The following is a 23,299-nucleotide window of genomic DNA, read 5'->3' on the forward strand; positions in this document are numbered from 1 at the left end:
GCTCTAAGTTGGTGGTCGCCAAGAATCCGAGTGGGGAAGAATAGGCAGCTGGTGGAAAGGCGCCTTCTTCTTTTGTCGGGAATCAGGCAGGACCTCTGAATCATCTGGGTGAAGCAAAGGCATGAATGGCTGGGTTATGGAGCAGGAAGGGACTCTGAGATTTATTCATTAATAATAATAACAAAAATAGCCTTCATTAAGTAGTTACTAAGTGTGGGGAGGCTCTGAACTAAGCATTTTACATGAACTATCTGACTTATTTTTTGCTCCTAACTCTGAGATAGGTCATATTATACTACCCTGTTTTGCAGATGGGAAAAGCAAGGTGGATGAGGAAGATAGAATAACAGTCCCTCAAGGATGCCCAAGTCCTAATCTCCAGGATTTGTGACTACGTCACCTTACATGCCTTCAAACTGTGGTGTTGGAGAAGACTCTTGAGAGTTCCTTGGACAGCAAGGAGATCAAACCATTCAATCCTAAAGGAAATCAGTCCTGATAGTCATTGGAAGGACTGACACTGAAGCTGAAGCTCCACTACTTTGGCTACCTTATGAGAAGAGCTAACCCATTGGAAAAGACCCTGTTGCTGGGAAAGGTTGAAGGCAAAAGGAGAAGGGGGTGACAGAGGATAAGATAGTTAGATAGCACCACTGGCTCAATGGAAATGACTTTGAGCAAACTCCTGGAGACAGTAAAGGACAGAGGAGACTGGCGTGCTGCAGTTCATGGGACTGCAGAGTTGGACACAACTTGGTGACTGAACACCACCACCACACTTGGCAAAAGGAACTCTGTAGATTTGGTTGAGTTAAGGATTTTGAGATGGGGAAATGATCTTGCATTATCTGGGTGAGCTCAGGGTTATCATGAGTCCTTATTATAAGGAAAAGAGAGACACTTTGAAGATGGAGGAAAAGCCCACAGACTGAGGAATGAAGGCAGCTTCTAGAAGGTGGAAAAGGCAAGGAGATGATCTCTCCTTGAACTTCCAGATGGGAAGCAATCAGCTGATATCTTCATTTCAGACAGTCAGCCCCATTTTGGACTCCTGGGCCTCTAGAACTGTAAGGTAGTACATCTGTGTTGCTTTAATCAAGCCACTAGATTTGTGATAACTGATTACAGCAGCCTTAAGGACCTAACACAGTTGAGGAAGAATAAGAACCTTCTTGAAGGTCACACTGCTGGTAGCTGCGGTGTGATCTGGACTGAGGATTTGAACCAGGATCTGCGCTGAGGGGTCTCTCTGGAGGCCACATACCTGCCACTGGGCTGTACTCTCTCCCTGTTCCACCTGACACTCCACTAACTCCGAAATACCACTAATTCATTTATTGAGACCCATTTGTGTTAATCCCTAATTGCCATAATCTTATTTAATCCTCCATTTTACAGATGAAGAAACTGAGTCTTACAGATTTTGGAGAGCTGAAATTGAAACCCTGGAGGAGAAAATGGCAACCCACTCCAGTATTCCTGCCTGGAGAACCAATGGACAGAGAAGCCTGGTGGGCTAGGGTACATAGGGTCGCAAAGAGTCAGACAGGACTGAAGCGGCTTAGCATGAAACTTAAACCTAGGTTCATCTGACTGACTTTCATTTCAAGCTTTTAGTCTCTTCATCCTATTGCCACACGTTTTGGACTAACATTTATTGAGCATTACTAACATTTATTGAGCATTTGCTCAATAAATGCCATCATAAAATACAAACTCAAATTTTAGTAATGTGCCCTCGGTAATTCTTGAATGCATCTAGATGGCTTATACAGGAGTCGCTGCATCAGCCTCCGTCCAGGAATAGTCCACTCCGGAGGGTTAGTGGTGGAATTCACTGATGCAAACTCTTTGAATCTCAGGGACTTCCTGGTTAGAATTAACCAGGCTACACTCTGATCTCATCTATATTAATTCATCGAATTAGCTCTGATTGCTTAATCAGTATCGTCAAACTTAATAGAGGTAAATATTTTACTGATAAAGCATATTTTCAATTATTAAAATATAAGATCATACATAAGACTATCTCAATAGAGGAATCACTGGTCATTGGAACCCCTTCAATCTATCCCAGTGGCACTGCTGGTAAAGAACCCGCCTGCCAATGCAGGAGACATGAGAGATGTGGGTTTGATCCCCGGGCTGGGAAAATCCCTGGGAGGAGGGCATGGCAGCCCACTCAAGTGTTCTTGTCTGGAGAATCCCATGGACAGAGGAGCCTGACAGGCTACAATCCAGAAGTTTGCATGGCATCGGACATGACTGAAGTGTCTTAGCATCCACACACACAATCTATCATATATCAAAACTCATCTGGATGGGAGACTACCCTGCTTATAATAGAATATTCTGAAACATGAAAGTAGCTAGTTAACCAAAGGCTGTGAAAATGAGGTGCCTGCTCCTGGTAACTTTATGATCCCCAAGTCAGTACCACAATGAATTGCATGAACCCAATTTAAAAGAGCACATCCTTTTATTACAGTATGTTATTCTTATGATAATATAAAGGACAAAGTGATATACAATACAATTAAGTGGAAAACAGACCTGTCCAGAAAACCAGAAAACACAGCTAATTTTTGAATCACAATCCCCCAAGTTTAGTACTTGTAAGTGGAACAAGTAAAACACACACACACACACACACACACACACACACACACACAGTGCTTCTCTGACTCAAGATGCCCATACTCTAAATTACGCCCTGCTACACAGACACAGTGCTAGAGAGTCAGTGATGCAGAGTAAGAACCAAACAAAGTGTTTTTAGCCTAATAACCTGAACACCATGGTGGCCACACTTTTGAGGATGTAAAAGCCACTCCCGTGTTGCGTCTTTGTGTCCACCCTGTGAATCTGTGAATACTGGGAGCAAGTGTTCCCGATTCATGCTTTGGTGTCTGCACTTAGGGAAACAAGGCTCCCTGACCCTCGTGAGAACGCGGCAAAGGGTAATGAACAGCGAGCTCAGTGTCCCGGACGGAACAAGCAGTTCTTTTTGAACAAAGGCTTTTGCTGAGGGGCACTCAAGCCATTTCCCGATGTTCCAGGGACACAGACTAGCCCTGTCATTTCACTGTCATTCAATGCACTGGAGCAGTAATACATTTTAAAGCACCTTAGTGACTTCAAAGACTTAATGGGCCTACCTGGAAATGATGAGGCACTGAGAGAAAGAACTACCAAAAAACTGTCCTTTAAAAAAAGCTCCCATAAGCTTTTGAAAGGGATTCTGGGGCTTAGGAAGTTTACTACATGTGACCAACAGTATCCTTTGAGTTCATGGAGCATGGAAATCCATCTCAGAGATGCTCCCTTCCAGCTGTGAGCTGTTACATTTATTAGGCTTGAAATGTGCATCAGTTCCATCACTCACACAATAAAGTCAGGCCATTTCAAATAAAAAAGCCAGAACCTGCACCATGTTTCAGGGGCAAACAAAACCGGTGTGCAAATCAAGAATTCAGACCAGGAAGCTCCTCCTCATGACTTTCCCATTTGCAGTATGTGTCTGAACTAATGTTTCTCCACGTTGTGGTGTCACTTGGTAAGAACAGTGCCAGTTGGAAGTCAAATGATAGTGGTCCAAGGCTACACAGCGAAGTGGCAAAGTCAGAAATGTAAAGTTCCTGGGTCCTGGTTAGAGATGCTTTGCTGTATAATTGCCTTCACAAGACCATGTGCCACTTTTCCTCTTTTCTGCTTTACAGATCTGTTTCTTTGAGCCAGTCCCTTGAGTGCGAAAACTCTCTAGAGAACTACCATCAAGAAATGAATATGGGGTGTTATGGAAGGGAGGGGGAATGAAGGATGAGAACCTCGAAGTTCACAAGTGAGTGTCACCATCACCAGGGGTCCACAGAAGTCCTTTCAAGCCAGCGAGTCATTAACTTGTGACTCCATTTGTCTGAAAATGTTTTAAACTTGAGTTATAGTTCCCCCAGGTCCATTAATAGTCTGCAAAGCAGCCTAGCTAATGAGGCCTTGAAATGACAGAGCTTTCTCTAGTTTGATGTGCCTTTATTCATCCAAACTTCAGGATTATGCCAGTATTTTATGGAGGCAAGACTCTTTGTGATGGTGACCAATAAAAAGAGAAACTGCATTTCTCACCTCCAAACAAAAAGGAAGAAAGTAATGGTCATTTTTAGTTTTTAAATATGTCACTCAGAGTGTGACAGGTGTGTTTATTTTGAATACAGAGAGAGTTATATCTTTTTTTTAATATATATTTTTTTAATTTTAAAATCTTTAATTCTTACATGCGTTCCCAAACATGACCCCCCCCTCCCACCTCCCTCCCCACAACATCTCTCTGGGTCATCCCCATGCACCAGCCCCAAGCATGCTGCACCCTACGTCAGACATGGACTGGCGATTCAATTCTTACATGATAGTATACATGTTAGAATTCCCATTCTCCCAAATCATCCCACCCTCTCCCTCTCCCTCTAATACAGAGAGAGTTATATCTTAATTCCACAGAATCAGAGGCGGGCTTCTTCTTCTTCTTCTTTTTTTTATTTCAGTTCAAAAAGTTCAAGCTAATTACGCAGCTTTTCTCTGCAAAACTTGTCAGGAGTTATTTGGAATCTCCATCTGGGAAACTTTCTCAGGCACAGAGTCCTGCACTAATCCTTCATTAATGTGCCGCTCAGGGCTCTGGGCTTTTGGAACCATAACCCTCCCAGGACTGTGAACTTCAAATATAAGGGCACTATTATTAGATCGGTGCTTCTGACCATCAAAGACTCTCTTCCCATAGACCCAGTAGACCCCTGACGGTAGAAGGGAGGGGTCGGTCTGATCAGGATGGCAGCTAGAAGGAGAGAATAGAGACCGAGGTGCAGGAAGAGGGAATAGGAGAGAGAGGGGCTAACGCAGGGCAACACCTCACAAAGGTGCACTGGCTGAGCATGGTTTGCTCAGTAATCTGCCTGGTCAGCACACCCTACATTCTGAACAGCAAACAGTCAGTGTGGACACCTTTGTGTTGAAAGAAGCTGACACACTACATCATTTCATTCCTGAGGTCTGGTATCCTGTCCTCACTAGCCTTCAATGTGTGCCTTCCTTGGTTGTGTTTCTGTTAGGACAGCTCATGATGACAGGAGCTAATGGAGTAGAAAAATCTGTTGTGTCTAATGGCCTCTGCAGTAAACTAAGATGCATTCTGAAAAATAGCAAATACACGCAGGATGGAATTCCTACTGACTGCAGTTTAAACTCCAAAGCCTTGGGATGTCTCCAGCAGTCCAGTGGATAAGATTCTGATCTCCCAGTGCAAGGAGCCCTGAGATACAATTCCTCATCAGGGAACTAGATCCCACCTGCCACAGTGAAAGATTCCACAACTAAAAGAGATTCCACGTGCTGTAACTGAGACTGGGCATATATATATATATATATATATATATATATATATATATATATATATATATATATGTCTTTAAATGGTTTGGTAGGTCCTGAGTGACCTGGCTCCTCGGTTTGTCCTAAGCCCACATTGCTCTGCCCACGTGCTGCATTGTAGTCACACAGGCCTCTGGGCCTTTCTGCTGCTTCCTCCAGCTGAAATATATTCTTTTCTCTTCCCTTGGCATGTCCCAACTCCTCTCAGCCCCAATCCTGGCCAGCTCCCACAACAACACTACACCAGGGTAGCCTTTCCGAATTTCTCTAATACACTATATCTAACTGCTTTCATAATACCCTCGTAGTTTACTTTTATAACTTACAGTATTATACCCAAAAATATTCTATGACATTGTTTTTGGTATCTGTATCACTCATAAGTCTATCAGCGTCATGGAGGCATGCACCACATCTGTGTTGTTTGTTAGTACTGTAACCATCAGGCCTTCCCAGGACAGACCCTTCCCACCATGTTCTCTGCCTGTCTCGTTTGTAGAAAAGCTGTGGAGTCCCAGTTCTCCTCTGAGTCACAGAAGCCTGGCTCAAGGATTAATAATTGAAAGGACGTGAGCATGTAGAGACAAAAACAGCAGGAGAGCCAGGAGACCTGGCAACAGTTTAAGCAGTAAATCAGCATGTAGCAGTCACAGAATCTTTAGTTCCTACCTGAAGTCCACAGACAACAGTATCTGATGCATATTCTTGAGTTTTTAACTGAAACTAAAACCCCTATCAAATGGAAGACATTAACTATGTGATGACCACAGCACATAGCCCTCAGACTGGCTAGAGCCTGAGCATTGATGATAATGTTAAGCACTGTGACACAACACAGCCCTGCTACCTCACCATCAACCAGAGAGCTGTGTAGGAGTTGATCATAACCCCTTCCTCACCTTATCTTTAAAAATTCTTACCTAAAATCCATTAGGGAGGAGTTTTTTTGTTGTTGTTTTTTTTTTGAGCATTAGCTGCCCACACTCCTTGTTTGGTACCTGCAATAAATGCGGCCCTTTCCTTCACCACAACCCAGTGTGAGTAGATTGGTTTTACTGCTCATGGTTCAGTAATGGTACCACTAGTGCCTAGGATGCAAGAAATCAGGAGAGTCCACTGACTTCAGGCCTTTTGGGGAGCTTCCACTCCACAGAGAAGAAAAATACGAGCTATAGGAAGATTCTTGTGTGCAGGAGTTAAATAATGCAAGCAGTGATTGTAGACTATTAACCTAACAGTAAATACACAGGATGAACTGGAGATGGGGAGAGACTAAAAAGCTTCGGAGGATCTGACCTAGCAGCACTGGCAGTGAAACTCACATCTGAGAGCTATTCCTCAGAACTGGGAGGCTTCCTCTCCGAGCAGCCTCTGGTATATGTTCTCTATGACAGAGGACATGACATTGATGGGTCAGTTGCTGCAAAGAGAAACTACTTCGAAATAAAATGGAAAAAAAATCATTCACTTCTGTTTTGATAGCTTCAAGTATATTTTTAAGAGATGGGGAGAAAGGGTGAAGAACAATAGGCCATCTTAGAAGAAATAATTAAACAATTAAACATTCACCTAAATAACAGAAAGAAGTTTCATGATTATTTCACAAAATAATTTTTCACATGTAGATCATTTAAAATTTTAAACTATGCTGCTTATGAACTTAGATAACCTTCACAGATACAGTCTGACTCAGTCTCCTTAATAAATGCTAGTGCTTTGATGATTAAGATAGTCTTTACATACATAAAAAAATACAGTCCCATTTCAGCTAGTGGGCTTCCCTGATGGCTCAGATGGTAAAGAATCTGCTTGCAATGCAGGAGACCTGGGTTCAATCCCTGTGTTGGAACAATTCTCTGGAGAAGGAAATGGCTGCCCACTCAAGGATTCTGGCCTGGAGAATTTCATGGAGAGAGGAGCCTGGAAGGCTATAGTCCGTGGGGTTGCAAAGAGTCAGACATGACTGAGCAACTTTCACACACACACATTTCAGCTAAGCCCCAAGTGGTCAATTTTGGATAACACTTAATATTTTCAAAGAAGCCAAATAGCCTTCAAATATGAATACTTTCACTATGCAACTGTTTAAAATGAATACAAATTCCTTTTTTCTACCACCCAATTTTGAATGAAGCTAATTTCTTCCTGAGTCAAAGAAAGTTAGGCATGCCTCCTGTGGTATCTTATGCCCTTCTTCACAAAACTTAGGTTGTTTGGTAAAGTAGTAAGATCTAATCATAGGATAAACAAGTAGAGAATTATTTTTCCAAATTTTGTCATCTCTAAAACTAGATTGTTTTTAATTTTTCTAAACTGATTACTGAATTTTCTATCATTACTTTCAACTTCCCTGGCAGCTCAGAAGGTAAATGCTTCTGCCTACAATATGGGAGACCCAGGTTCGATCCCTGGGTCGGGAAGATCCCTTGGAGAACGAAATGGCAACCCACGCCAATACTCTTGCCTGGAAAATCCCACGGACGGAGGAGTCTACAGTCCCTGGGATCATAAATGGTTGGACACAACTGAGCGACTTCACTTTCACTTTCATCATTACTTTTAGACAGGGTCTATTTTCAAACAATGCAGCTGATCTGCTGTGTTTTTGGCAAAAATATACTATGAATATTTTTGAAAATTTATAATATACTCTTATTTTTTAAAGTTTTTATTTTTATTTTTCCTTTGGCTACACGGCATGACATGGGGGATCCTAGTTCCCCCACCAGGGATCGAACTTGCATCCTGCAAGTTCCCTGCATTGGAAACCTGGAGTCTTAACCTCTGGACAACCAGGGATGTCCCATATTATTCTTCTTTTAAACACACAGTTTTGAATAGGTCAGGAGTGTGTGGGCAAATATTTTTTAATCCCAAGAAATTCAAGACATTGAAATAAAGCCTTACATTTCAGAATATTCAGATATTTATCCTTATAAAGCTGTCTCCATCTTCTTCATTCAGCCTACTGGTTTTAGAATCTGGAATTCAATTCTGTTTCTATAATCTTTCATTCTTCCCCTTTAACTGTGACTTCATTTGGAAATCCATGAGACAATGGTGATGGGATGCAATTCAATTCCCCAGTTAGTGACAACTGCTTAGTAATAAATGGCTTCCCAGGTGGTTCGGCGGTAAAGAATCCACCTGCCAATGCAGGAGACCCAGGAGACACAGGTTTGATCCCTGGGTTGGGAAGATTCCCTGAAGGAGGAAATGGCAATCCACTCTAGTATTCTTGCCTGGAAAATTGCATGGAAAGAAGAAGCTGGTGGGCTACAGTCCATAGGGTTGCAAAGAGTCAGACACAACTAAGCAGACACACGTGTGAGCATGCTTACTATAAAACCAAGGGGAAATATCTTAAAATGTTTTTCCTGGATAGATATATTCATATTAATTATGGCTTATATATAATTTCTATAAAAAGTTCTCCTATAGTTTTCAGAAATGAAGTCTCTGACACATGGAAACAAATGATAAATACTGTACAGGGCAGTAAGTGCTGTGTGCAAATGCTCATTAGGGAAAGTAACATTGTAGAATTTAATGTGGCTTTGCTCTCTTGTAATTATAAATTTTATCAGTGTTAACAGCCCATCTGAAGGTACAAAACTATAACACTACACCATTAGAGTTTATGAGCCCTGCCCATGTGCAGGATATTGATCCAGACTTTCCAGTTCCACAGCATAGATGTCCCCTAGATATATTTTCTATGCAGTTACATTCTCTATATGGAACACTATTTTCCTACTGATTTCAATTTTTAAATGAGAAATCAATTCAAGAAATAGTAAGGTCATAGGAAATAGTCTTGGGGAATAGAGTTGGGTGAGGACCCTGTCTGATATAATAAAATGAGGCAGAGATGAAGCTGAGAAAGTGACTAGCCTGTCATGCACTGATTTAGAGCCTTTTGTGAATAGAATGCTTTAAAAGTTAGAACTAATAGGAACCGGGCCCACCAGCTGGCAAACGGAATGTGAGAGTGTGTGCTACAACATGAGGCAGGACAATGGAGTAATGCAAGGAATTTTTAAGAGCTACGATAATTAATAATAATAATAATTATTATTTCAGCATTATTTTCAATAGCTAAGACATGGAGGCAACCTAACTATCCATCAACAGAAGACTGGATTAAGACAATGTGGTATATTTCTATAATGGAATATTACTCAGCCATCAAAAATGAAATAATGCCATTTGCAGCAACATGGATAGACCTAGAGATTATCATACTAAGTAATTCAGACACAGAAACAGAAATATCGTGATATCACTTCTATGTGGAATCTAAAAAAATGATATAAATGAACTTACAAAATAGAAACAGACACACAGACTTGTAAAACAAACTTACGGCTACCAAAGGGGAAAGGTAGAGTCAAAGGGGGAGAGATAAATTAGGAGTTTGAGGTTAACAAGTACACACTACTATATATATATATATGTATATATATATATACATATATATATATATAAAATAGATAATCAAGGGCTTACTGTATGGCATGGGAACTCTACTCTCTCTCTATATATATATAATAGATAATCAACAAGGGCTTACTGTATGGCATGGGAACTCTACTCAATATTCTATAATAACCTATATGGGAAAAGAATCTGGAAAAAAATAGGCTCATGTATATGCATAACCGAATCACTTGGCTGTACACCTGAAACTAACAGAATATTGTAAATCAGTTGTACTCCATAATAAAATTAGAAAGAAGAAAAAAACAAAAAACAATAAGTAAACAGCAAAAATATTCAACTTCTTTATAAAGCCTCTGTGTTCTTAGTGTATGATGTGTGTGTGTGCGTGTGCTAGTCGCTCAGTCCTGTCCGACTCTTTGTGGCCCCATGGACTACAGCCCACCTGGCTCCTCTGTCCATGGGATTTTCCAGGAAAGAATACTGGAGTGGGTTGCCATTTCCTTCTCCAGAATATCTTTCTGACCCAGGGATCAAACCCATGTGTCTTGCACTGGAGTCTTTACTGCTGTGTGTAGTCTTTACTGCTTCACCATCTGGGAAGCCTTAGTGTATGTAACCCCGATTCTCAAAAGCTTATGAGAATCGGGGTAACATACACTGAGGTTGCCCACTCCAGTATTCTTGGGCTTCCCTGGTGGCTCAGCTGATAGAGAATGCACCTGCAGTGTGGGAGAACTGGGCTCGATCCCTGGGTTGGGGAGATTCCCTGGAGGAGGGCATGGCAACCCAGTCTAGTATTCTTGTTTGGAGAACCCCATGGACAGAGGACCCTTGTGGGCTACAGTCCATAGGGTTGCAGAGTTGAACATGACTTAGCGACTGAACAACATGTATATTATACACATGTCCAACTCTGCGATCTCATGGACTGTAGCCCTCCAGGCTCCTCTGTCCATGGGATTTTTCTAGGCAAGAATAGTGGACTGGGTTGCCATTTCCTCCTCCAAAGGATCTTCTCAACCTAGGGATGAAACCCATATCTCTTATGTCTCCTGCATTGGCAGTTGGGTTCTTTACCAGTAGTGCCAAAGGACACACACATGTGAAGAAATTATTTATTATTATCTGAAGTTCAAATTTAACTGCATATCTTTATCTGGTAATCCTACTAACATAGCACTTTAATCTCAGAACATATTTAGTGGGTGATTTAATTTTCTTTGCTTTGGATTGTAGAAGAGTCTTTTCCCTAGCTTGCTGATTTTTATTTTTGCCGTGGACTCCTTTCTTCAAATTAATTCCTCAACTGGAGCCAAGCATTTAAAACAGATCATCAGGAAGTTTCGCTGGCAGGGGAAGGGGGGCAGACCCCAGCCCACTCAGGCTCCATCCCGTGTTACTGCTTGAAATGTTTAGGCCAGACTCATTTCCAAATGAGAAAAGGAGGCCACAGAGAAGGGGGACTGTAAATCCAATGTCTTTGCTTTGCAATGTGCTGTCACTGCAGATAGAGGCAACTTTGCAGCGGAGGAATGAGTTATTTTCCTCAAGTTAATTTACAAGCTTCATTACAGCACAGAGCCCATTTTCCTGTTCAGAAAATGCTGGAACATTAAAGTGAGATTATTAGGTGATCCCACAAGGTAGCTAAAAAGCAAATCATCTGCCGTGGAAAAATATCAGGGAAAAAACTCAACTATTTCACATAAATTATGGGTAAGATAGTTTTTCCTGGACTAGTTTGCAAATATAATGATCATGGTTTGTATGAATGAGGCAAAAATGGAGGTAGAGAAACAAATATTTTATTGTCTCTTTTTCATCTTGAGGGAGGCTAATAAAGCCAACAACAGTGGGCAAGGGAGCAGAGCTGTGGGGAGAGCAGAGAATGCAGAAAAACAAGGAATGAATGAAGAAGTGGAGCCTCTGCTGATCACTTCCGAACACTCAGAGAGCTCATGACGCTCTGAGACTATCTCATGTGCCTTCTCTGTCACCTGCTCTGCCACTGCCAATAATGTCACTAACTTTAAAGAAAGAGTCCTCTGCATTTACCATCTCCCCAGGCTTTCCTGATAGCTCACTTGGTAAAGAATCTTCCTTCAATGCGGGAGACCTGGGTTTGATCCCTGGGTTGGGAAGATCCTCTGGAGGAAGGCTACCCACTCCAATATTCTGGCCTGGAGAATTGTAGGACTGTATAGTCCATGGGGCTGCAAGACTATGGACGTGACTGAACAACTTTCACTCACTCACTCACTACCATCTCCCCAGGTATTCGTGAATGCAGTGAAGAGCTAACTGTGAGCCAGGCCTGCATGAGACATAGTGGTAAACAAGAGAGAAATCATTTCTGTCCTCGAGGAATTGATAGTCCTCTGGGAGAGACAGACATTAAAATATGATAGCAAAAATAATTATTATAATTGTGATATCCAGAGAAGTACAGTTACTACAAACACTGGCTACCTAAGACAGAAACATCACATCATTTATTATGCATTTAGCGTGCGCAAAGTATTTTATATCCTTTATATCTAAAATTCAAACAAATCTTGGAAAGAAGCAAAGTAGGTATTACTATTTTTAAAAAGATAATGGAAAAGATCACCTAGACTACCTTCTGAGGAGGCCACTGGAAGATCCTCTGTGCTGCAAGCATCTTGAGCGCTTGAGAATGAAACTTTGGAACAAGAACAGAAGAGCTAAATTTTTCTGCAGAGTGAGATGAAAAATATTAGTTTCTGGAGGCATATGTGAGGGCTGAAACAAGGGAGGAAGAAGACTGAGGTCACTGCAGAGATGAAAAAGGCAGTGCCTTCCTGCCCCCTTTCCAGTCCTACCAGTTCTTGCCAACCCCAAAGTTGCAGTGAAATAACTAGACACTCAGTGTGAGTGGATTCTCTGGTGGACACTGGCAAGGTGACAGAGTTTCACTTGCAAGCTGATAAAGGGGGAGAAGAGGACACAATAGCTTACTATTGGAGCCAGGTGAATAATAGGTTCAGAGGTAGTAATCTTCAAGAATCCCCAAGGATTGTGGGTAGGGTTTAGACTTACACATTGGTTCACGCCAACTTGATCTGACTCCCCAAGGGGACAGGAAGTCCCAGCTGGCAACTGGCTTATCCAAATGAGGACACATGGGCTCAGAGAGGCCCCAGAGCTAGTTAATTGTGTGAAAATGATAACTGAACCTAAATCTGACTTCACGGTCTGCACTCTTCCTACTTCCCCATGCTTCCTTATTTTTGTCAAGAAGGACACAAGGGGCCACAAGGCAGGACTACTCATCCTCTACGTATCAGTGAAAAAATGTTGCCTGCCTTATCAGCAAACTAAAGATGTTGCAGCCACCCAGCCATCACATGAGAGGCCACCCTGACAGTGAGCCTTGAGGAAACTCAGGATGGAAACAGATGCCCACCATCAGTCGCTGCAGCCGCTCCCAGCAGTGCACCCTGAGGAGACTCGGGATGAGAAAACACAGGACGCTGGCCCCAGATAGCTGAGATGCACAGCAAAGCAATGATCTCAGAGGGCCCAGACTTGTGCATCATTCCATACATAGAAAAGCGCTAAATTCCTTAGCTTGAGATGTCTGGTTATCTTTGATTAACCATAATCTTTTGATGTCCTAACTACCTGGTCTTTTTACAAAATCTTCTATATATCCTGGTTCCTCCCTTACCAGTTTGGATCAGTATCTCAGAGCTTTCTGAGAGACTGTGATCCAGGCTTATGTCCTCAAGTAAAACATACACTTTCCTATATTTAAAATGGATAATCAAGGACCTACTGTATAGCACAGGGAACCCTGCTCAATGTTACGTGGCAGCCTGGATGGGAGGGGAATTTGGGGGAGAATGGATACATGTATATGTATGGCTGAGTCCCTTTGCTGTCCACCTTAAACTATCACAACATTGTTAACTGACTTTACTCCAACATAAATTAAAAAGTTAAAAAAAAAACCATAAAAAAAAACCAACCATAATTTAAACTTTTAGGTTGTGGATTTGTTTTTGTTTTTTGTTTTTTTTTCAGTCAACATATGCCTCTGCAAGGAATCAGTTAATCAGTTCCAGATCGACCAAGGTAAGGCTGGTAATCTCACTCCAGAATCTCCACTGTGTATTGCTTTAATGCTTAGTGTTCAAATCATTTTTGTATACATTGCTTAAAGTATGGAATTTTACTTCTTCTGAACGAAGTGCTACCTAAATTGTGCTAAGCAAATCCTAAGTTGTTTTTTTTTAAAGTGCTTTTTACTATAAACTACTCATCTAGCAGTTTCTTCATGGGCATTATCTACAATGTGCAGCTTTGCTAAACACAGACTCTACCAGAGGAGCAAATGAGGAGCTTGCATTTGCTGTGCTAGTGGATGGATTTCAAGAGTGACTTGCGCATCCTGTAGGCTTTGGAAAGAAAAATGGGGACATCATGTCCAGGTCCAAGCAAATGCCTACATTTATTTTTGGAATTGTTTCCTAGAACTGTGGGGAGATGAGTTTTTTCATGCAGAACCAAGGGCAGGAAATAAGAAGGTTAAAGGAAATACAAACCTGGAGGTCTTAAAGCTCTACAAAACTTATCTAGTGTGTCCTGGAGGCTAAATCACCAGGTAAAGTAAATCCTCAGCAAGTATAAATAAACTTAGGTTCCTTTTAGATTGTCTGCTTTGGTTGGGGAACTGCCAGACTCTCAAAGACCATTATTCCAGGTGGCTATTTATATCTCCCCACCTTGAATTTCCCATATCCTGTCTTTTCTTTGTGTCCTCATTTAGATTGGGTTTACTTTTATACCTTTGGGAGTACCTAGTATGCTGTTGAAAATGCTCCATGAACGTCAAATATGGAGCATAAGCTTTATCAGAAAAGTTTAAAATTTGAGTGTGTAATTCTCTTAATAGCTTTGAATACTCCACTCAAATTTAATGTATGGAAAAAATCCGACATTTTATTGAAGGCACATGATCTGATGTATTATTCTCGACATTAACTTTTCTCAAAGCAGTGCTCAACTGGTCACTTAGATGTAGAATTTGGAAGGTGTTAAAACATTTGTTTTGCCATCTCTCACACATGGAGCACTGACTATGTCTCTGTGGCCCTTGATTAAAGATGGAGCAGCCACAATAAATGCTGGAGAGGATGCAGAGAAAAAGGAACCCTCTTACACTGTTGGTGGGAATGCAAACTAGTAGAGCCACTATGGAGAACAGTGTGGAGATTCCTTAAAAAACTGGAAATAGAACTGCCTTATGACCCAGCAATCCCACTACTGGGCATACACACCGAAACCAGAATTGAAAGACACACATGTACCCCAATGTTCATCGCAGCACTGTTTACAATAGCCAGGACATGGAAGCAGTCAAGATGTCTATTGACAGACGAGTGGATGAGAAAGCTGTGGTACACATATATAATGGAATATTCAGTTCAGTTCAGCTCAGTCACTCAGTCGTGTCCGACTCTTTGCGACCCCATGAACCACAGCACACCAGGCCTCTCTGTCCATCACCAACTCCCGGAGTTCACCCAAACCCATGTCCATCGAGTCAGTGATGCCATCCAGCCATCTCATCTTCTGTCATCCCCTTCTCCTCCTGCCCTTGATCTTTCCCAGCATCAGGGCCTTTTCCAATGAGTCAGCTCTTTGCATCAGGTGGTGAAAGTATTGGAGTTTCAGCTTCAGCATCAGTCCTTCCAATGAACACCCAGGACTGGTCTCCTTTAGGATGGACTGGTTGGATCTCCTTGCAGTCCAAGGGACTCTCAAGAGTCTTCTCCAACACCACAGTTCAAAAGCATCAATTCTTCAGTGCTCAGCTTTCTTTATAGTCCAACTCTCATGTCCATACATGACCACTGGAAAAACCATAGCCTTGACTAGATGGACCTTTGTTGGCAAGGTAATGTCTCTGCTTTTGAATATGCTATCTAGGTTGGTCATAACTTTCCTTCCAAGGAGTAAGCATCTTTTAATTTCATGGCTGCAGTCACCATCTGCAGTGATTTTGGAGCCCAGAAAAAGAAAGTCAGCCACTGTTTCCACTGTTTCCCCATCTATTTGCCATGAAGTGATGGGACCGGACGCCATGATCTTAGTTTACTGAGTGTTGAGTTTTAAGCCAACTTTTTCACTCTCCTCTTTCCCTTTCATCAAGAGGCTCTTTAGTTCTTCTTCACTTTCTGTCATAAGGGTGGTGTCATCTGCATATCTGAGGTTATTGATATTTCTCCCAGCAATCTTGATTCCAGCTTATGCTTCTTCCCACCCAGTATTTCTCATGATGTACTCTGCATAAAAGTTAAATAAGCAGGGTGACAATATACAGCCTTGACATACTCCTTTTCCTGTTGGAACCAGTCTGTTGTTCCATGTCCAGTTCTAACTGTTGCTTCCTGACCTGCATACAGGTTTCTCAAGAGGCAGGTCAGGTGGTCTGGTATGCCCATCTCTTTTAGAATTTCCCACAGCTTACTGTGGTCCACACAGTCAAAGGCTTTGGCATAGTCAATAAAGCAGAAATAGATGTTCTTCTGGAACTCTCTCGCTTTTTCAATGATCCAGCGGATGTCAGCAATTTGATCTCTGGTTCCTCTGCCTTTTCTAAAACCAGCTTGAACATCTGGAAGTTCATGGCACACCAGCGCGGCTGAGAGGAGCTACCCCGCGCCCGAGGGCAGGGGCGTGGCCGAAAGGAGCTACCCCGCATCAGAGGAAAGGAGCAGCGGCTGTGCTTTGCTGGAACAGCCCTGAAGAGAGACCCCACGTCCAAGGTAAGAGAAGCCCAAGTAAGATGGTAGGCACTGAGAGAGGGGATCAGAGGGCAGATAGACTGAAACTGTAATCACAGACAGCTAGCCAATCTGATCACCCGGACCACAGCCTTGTCTAACTCAATGGAACATTACTTGGCTCTTAAAAAGAATGCATTTGAATCAGTTCTAATGAAGGGGATGAAACTGGAGCCTATTATACAGAGTGAAGTAGGTAAGAAAGAAAACACCAATACAGTATATTAACACATATATATGGAATTTAGAAAGATGGTAACGATGACCCTATATACAGCACAGAAAAAGAGACACAGATATAAAGAACAGACTTTTGGACTCTGTGGGAGAAGGTGAGGGTGGGATGATCTGAGAGAATATAGCATTGAAACATCTATATTACCATATGTGAAACAGATCACCAGTCCAGGTTCGATGCATAAGACAGGGTGCTCAGGGCTGGTGCACTGGGATGACCCTGAGGGATGGGATGGGGAGGGAGGTGGGAGGGGGGTTCAGGATGGGGAACACATGTACACCCATGGCTGATTCATGTGAATGTATGGCAAAAACCACCACAGTATTGTAATTAGCCTCCAATTAAAATAAATTAAAAAAAAAAAGATGGAGCAGCCAGAGGAACTTAAGAAAGACAAATATTTTGGAGGGGAGGTTTGGCTAAGGCATTACACAGATCTTAGTTCCAGTCTCTCCAATGCCATGTGAATCTACATGTTCTTGGGCAAATAACAAGTGTTTCTTAGTGTCAGTTTGCTTCTTTGAAATCTCAAGAAGAAAATTTATTGTACATAATTCCAGGAGGACTTGAGGGAATGAGGGAGTTTTGCTAAATATCTGGCATTTTTCCTATTAGTTTCTGTCACTGACATCTGTCATACTGTCCTTCCAACATTTTCTTTCCTCCTTTTCTCCTATAACCTCTTTTGGAATTATTCCATATGATGCTAGGGGGCTGACTTTGTTTCCCTTCAGACATAGAAGTACGTGACTGAACCAGATCAGAATACCCCACCCTCCTGGCCAGAGTGACCATTCAAGGCTATGGGCACAGTCCAAGCCATCCCCTGCCACTTACTTGCTGGAATCTTGAAACATGTATAGGAGGTGGTACGCGATTTGGGACTGCTGGCCTGGCAGCCATCTTACCTGCCCTTGTCCAAGAGCTAGTGTAGCCACACAAGCTGGTTATGCTGTTTGGGTAGGAGTCATTGGGAATAAAGCTAAGCAGAAACAAGCAGAGCTTGGAAACAGGGAAAGATGGAGCTTTGGGCATAATCCCTGGGTCTCTGGATCCAAACAAGTGTGAAGCTAAGTGTACCTTGGCTGTTTTTATTTACAGCTGCCAAGTCCTCCCTTTAATTGGGTTGGAGTAGTTGGGATTTCTTGCTCCTGCAGTAGGAGTCTCTTACAATTCCCTTCTGTGCTCTGGCATTCCTTTTCACAAATTAGAGAGGGCCTTGCGTCTCCCTCTCTCTCAGTATAATAATTTTTTCTTTGAATCCTTACATTTAGAAATGTTGCAAAAATTATACAAAAGAAAATAAAAACCACCCTATTGTTTGGTTGTTATCTTTCTTGCCTCTTTTCTACACAAAGTTGTATTCACTTTCGTTCAATTTCAAATTCTGCCTTTGTAACCTATTTTATATTATAGGATTGCAAAATTAGTACATATCCACTGAAGAAAATTTAGAAAATAGAAGAAAATTAAGAGGAAAAATTAATGTTTAATACATAGATTAATCATTGCTAACATTTTTTATTTCTTTCTCCCTTCCTTTCTCCCTCTCTCCCTCTTTCTTTCCTTTTTAATTTCATTATCAGGGTTAGATGGTAGGTGGTATTTTAGAAAAAGTATATTCTCTCTTATTAAACACTTCTATAAGACAATTTTAATGGTTTCCATCATATTGATGTACCAAAATTTAATTGATTAAATAATTTCTTAAATTTATTAAGATTTAACTTGTTGGACATTTCATTTTTAAAATTTTCATTATTTTAAATCATAATGTGATAAATATCCTTGTTTATAAATTTTTGTGCAAAAGGATTTCCATTTCAAATACTCCTAAAAGCAGAATTTCTAGGTCAATGCTCAGAAGTCAATTTAAAAATGTTATTAAACTGCTTTCCAGAAAATTTGTAGTAATTTCTATTCCTACCAATAGCTTATGCTATAGCTTGATAAACACCCCTTTGGTAGCTGCACAGAATTTCCTACTACGGAATGACTTTAGCTATTCATTTTCCTATTATAGGATATTTGGTTGTTTCCAATTTTTTCACTGCTACAAATAATCCTAAAAAGGAAAGATGTCTGTACATAAATCTTTGCATCCATTTTAGATCATTTCCTTAGGTGATATTAAGAATTAAATTTTTATCAAAGGGTGTAATTATTTTCAAAGTCATTGATACTAATACTGACAAATTTTTTCAGAATAATTATATTAATTTGTAATTCTACCAATTACAACCTGTAATTGTAATTGTATGAGAAGGGCTTCCAACTTCATTAACATTATATATTAGTACTTTCAAAATAAAGCAAAAACAACACAACAACAAAATATCAAAAAAAAATTTGCTAATTTGAAACAGGTTACAGCCTTACCTTAATCTTAATCTCTTTGACTAAAAGTGAAGTTTAGTATTTTTCATGTATTTCTACTTTCATTTGGTTGCAAATTACCTATTTATGTCTCTTTCCCATTTTACCTTTGTCTTAGTGTTTTCATATGTGTTTTTAAACAAATTATTTATGGATTAAGGTTATTGACTTATTATCTCACATATGAATATCAGTCATTTCCATTTCATGAATTATTTCTATTATGTTTTGTATATACTCTTCTACATTAGGACATTGAACTTTCCCTGACAGTTATGGGCTTCCCTGGTTGCTCAGATGGTAAAGAATTCACCTGCATTGCAGAAGACCTGGGTTTGATCCCTGGGTCAGGAAGATCCCCTGGAGGAGGGAATGGCCACCTACTCCAGTATGCTTCCCTAGAGAATTCCATGAACAGACACTACAGTCATTGGGGTCGCAAAGAGTAGGACAGACTGAGTGGGTAACACTTTTACTTTCTGACAATTATACCATCAGTATAACATGCCCTGTTTCTACATGGGGACACAGCATAGAGCATTGTTGAAGTTCTGGGCCACTTTATTTATTTATTTATTTTTCAATGGTTGATGCTACTGAGCTTGGTCATGTTGACCACTTATCTCTCTCTCTCTTTTTTTTTTTAAAATTTTTAATTTTTTTTATTTTTTAAATTTTAATATCTTTAATTCTTACATGCATTCCCAAACATGAACCCCCCTCCCAAAAGTGCAAGTATTCTCCAGTATTCTCAGGCGTCACTTGTGGCTCACCTGGTAAAGAATCTGCCTGCAATGCGGGAGACCTGGGTTCAGTCCCTGGCTTGGGAAGATCCCCTGGAGAAGGGAAAGGCTACCCACTCCAGTATTCTGGCCTAGAAAATTCCATGGACTGTGTAGTCCATGGGGTGGCGAAGAGTCAGACATGATTGGGCAACCTTCACTTTCACTTTATACTGGGAAAATGGCATCTACCTCTTAGTACTGTTGTGAGGATTGACTGTTAATACATCAGGTATACGGTTTTCCATGGCTTAACTACTGAAAGGCATCTTATGTTGAAGAATAGCCTTAGCTGTATATTTTCCTTGACTATCATTTAACCTGTCATTTTAATGACATTTTTTGATATGCAGAAATTTAAAATATTATTATTGTCCAATATAGCTTTTTTCTATTATGAACCTTCATTTTTATACTTTATAAAACTTATCCCTTTCACAGATTATTTAAAATTCCTCTAGGTACTTACTCAAAAGGAAAGAAAATAGATATCCATGTAAAGGTTTTTACATGAATGTTCATAATGGCTTTATTTGTAATAATCAAAAACTGGATAAATAAAACAGAAACAGACTCACAGATACAGAGAACAAACTAGTGGTTATCAGGGGGGAGAGGCATAGGGGAGTGGCATTATAGGGGCAGAGGATCAAGAGGTAAAAACTACTATGTGTAAGATAAATGAGATATAAGGATATCTTATACAGTACAAGTAGTATAGCCAGTATTTCATAACTTTATGTGGAGTATAATCTCCTATATAAAAACACTGAATGACTATTATTGTTGTACCTGTGAAACTAATACTGTAAATCAACTATACTTTAAAAAAATCTGTTTGAAAAACAACCCCAATGTCCATAACAGACTAATGGATGAACAATAAATAAACAAAGCAAATGAAAATGAACACCTTATTGGTACATTCAACACCATGGTTGAACCTGAAAATAATTATGGTGAGTGAAGGAAACCAGATGAAAATAGTATGATGATATGTATGATTCCATATATAAAACTCTAAAAAATGCAAACTAATCTCTAATGACCAAAAGCAGATTTCCGGTTGCTTAAAAATGAGAGAGGGCTGGAAGGGTGGCATTACCAAGAGGTTATGAATAGATTGTTGGGAATGATAAAAATGTTACATCTTGATTTCTAGAGATGGTTTAAAAGATATAAACATTATTTCAAAACTTAATTTGTACCCTTTGAACAGTGTAGTTTATTATCAACTTTATTCCAATAAAGCTCTCTTTAATTATCTATATTTTCTTCTAATTTTTATAATTTGATTTATTATAATTATTTAAGTCTAATCTAGTTGGAATTTATTTTGCAGAATAAATGAAGATCTTTTCCTTCTCCATAAGGTTTACTGTGTAATAGTCATCGTGTCCCCTATTACTATTGCTGTCTCATCTAGCATATATTATTACATATGTTAGTATTTGTTTATACTCCAAGGTTACATCTCTATCAACATCCTCTTTAATTATAGTTCAACTTAATCATAATTATAGCTTTACAATATATTTAATACGTGGTAAGAAAAGCTATCTTTCATTTTAATATTCTTTTCTTGTCTCACCCTAATCGTAAACAAGAGTCTCAGATCCTAGCATTACTGTCGGAAGAGAACATATAAACCCAAAGCATTATTTTAATACAATTTTAAACACCAAAGGTAATAAATGTTGCAATTCAAAATGGCTTTTTTACATTTTAAGGAAAAATACAAGAAGAAGGAAGCCCAAATAGCCATGATTTAAACCTCAGTTTAGCCAAATTGGAAAAAAAACTGTTCAAACTTCATTTCTCCTGCCCAGACTTCAGTCATTAGTTTGCAGAGAATCAGCCAGGGAAAGAGTGTTTCTGCTATCTCTGGTAGACAAGAGAGACAGTTAAACTCATGGGCAATGGTGGGTAAAGGAGGACTATAAAGATAGATGGTGCGTAACGTGAAGACAAAAGACACACCTAGGAACACCGCAGGACATCCCATTGGGAAGATAAAACTGTAAGTTCTTTGGCTGTTGTATGAATATGAGCAAGAGTAGTGGAAGGGTCGCATAATAATTTTCTCCTATTGGTTTTACACAGGCATAAAGTATCTGCCCTATTGCCTTTTGGTTTCAGCCATTTGAGTTATTTTAAACCTCTCCAGTTAAAACAAAATAAATTTTAAAAATTTCATTTAGATGTTAGAAGTTAGATCACTTTCCTAAATTTAAAAGAACTGCTTTATATATTTTTTTCCACCTTAGTTTCCTATATTGGGAATTCTAATTGCTCACTATTCTCTACCATTCCCAAACAATCTTTTCATCAGATGTGTGAGAATCAGAATGATTACTTTTGAGGAGTGTACCAAGAAACATCAATCAGGCAGTTAACGCTTGTTAAATACCTACTGTGTACATAAACTTGAAAGTATTAACGAAAAAGGGGATTTAACCTGAATAATTTGAACAAAGCCAAGAATTCATTTATAATAGCAAGTATCTAAAGGCAAATAGCTGAGGCAATTTTTACTTTTCAAGATGAGAGGGTGTTTTGAGCGAAGCAACATGTGTTACTAAATCAGTAAAGTAAGATTTATGCCATTTTTGCACATGAAAAGATGCTCAACATGGCTAATTATTAGAGAAATGCAAATCAAAACTATAATGAGGTATCATCTTATATTGGTCAGAATGGCCATCATCAAAAAGTCCACAAATAATAAATGCTCAGACGGTGTCGAAGAAAGGGAACCCCCCTACACTATTGGTGGGAATGTAAATTGATATAGCCACTAGAGAGAACAACACGGAGATTTTTTTTTTTTTAATTGAATAAGAGTTACCATATGATCCAGCAATCCCATTCCTGGGCATGTATCAAGAAAAGACAAAAACTCTAATTCAAAAAAGATACATGTACCTTAATGTTCATGAAGCACTACTTATTATAAAGTAGCCAAGACGGACTCAACCTGTGTACCCACTAATGAAAGGATAAAGATGTGATATATGTGCATGTGTGTGTGTGAGCTTAGTAATTCAGTCATGTCCAACACTTCGTGGCCTCATGGACTGTAGCCCATCAGGCTCATCTGTCCATGAGATTCTCCAGACAAGGATACTGGAGTGAGCAGCTATTCCCTTCTCCAGGGGATCTTCCCAACCCAGTGATTGAACCTGGGTCTCCTGCATTCCAGGAGGATTCTTTACCAACTGAGCCAC

The 23,299-nt window shown here is 40.1% G+C and overlaps 1 protein-coding gene across 50 annotated transcripts in view; it reads right to left on the reverse strand.

The window, feature by feature from the left end:
• The window catches only part of DTNA (dystrobrevin alpha), a 434,483-nt gene that overhangs the window by 159,425 nt on the left and 251,759 nt on the right, over positions 1 to 23,299 (reverse strand). The window lies entirely within an intron of this gene.

Source organism: Ovis canadensis, chromosome 23 (genome assembly GCF_042477335.2).
Source record: "Ovis canadensis isolate MfBH-ARS-UI-01 breed Bighorn chromosome 23, ARS-UI_OviCan_v2, whole genome shotgun sequence".
Classification (NCBI taxonomy): domain Eukaryota; kingdom Metazoa; phylum Chordata; class Mammalia; order Artiodactyla; family Bovidae; genus Ovis; species Ovis canadensis.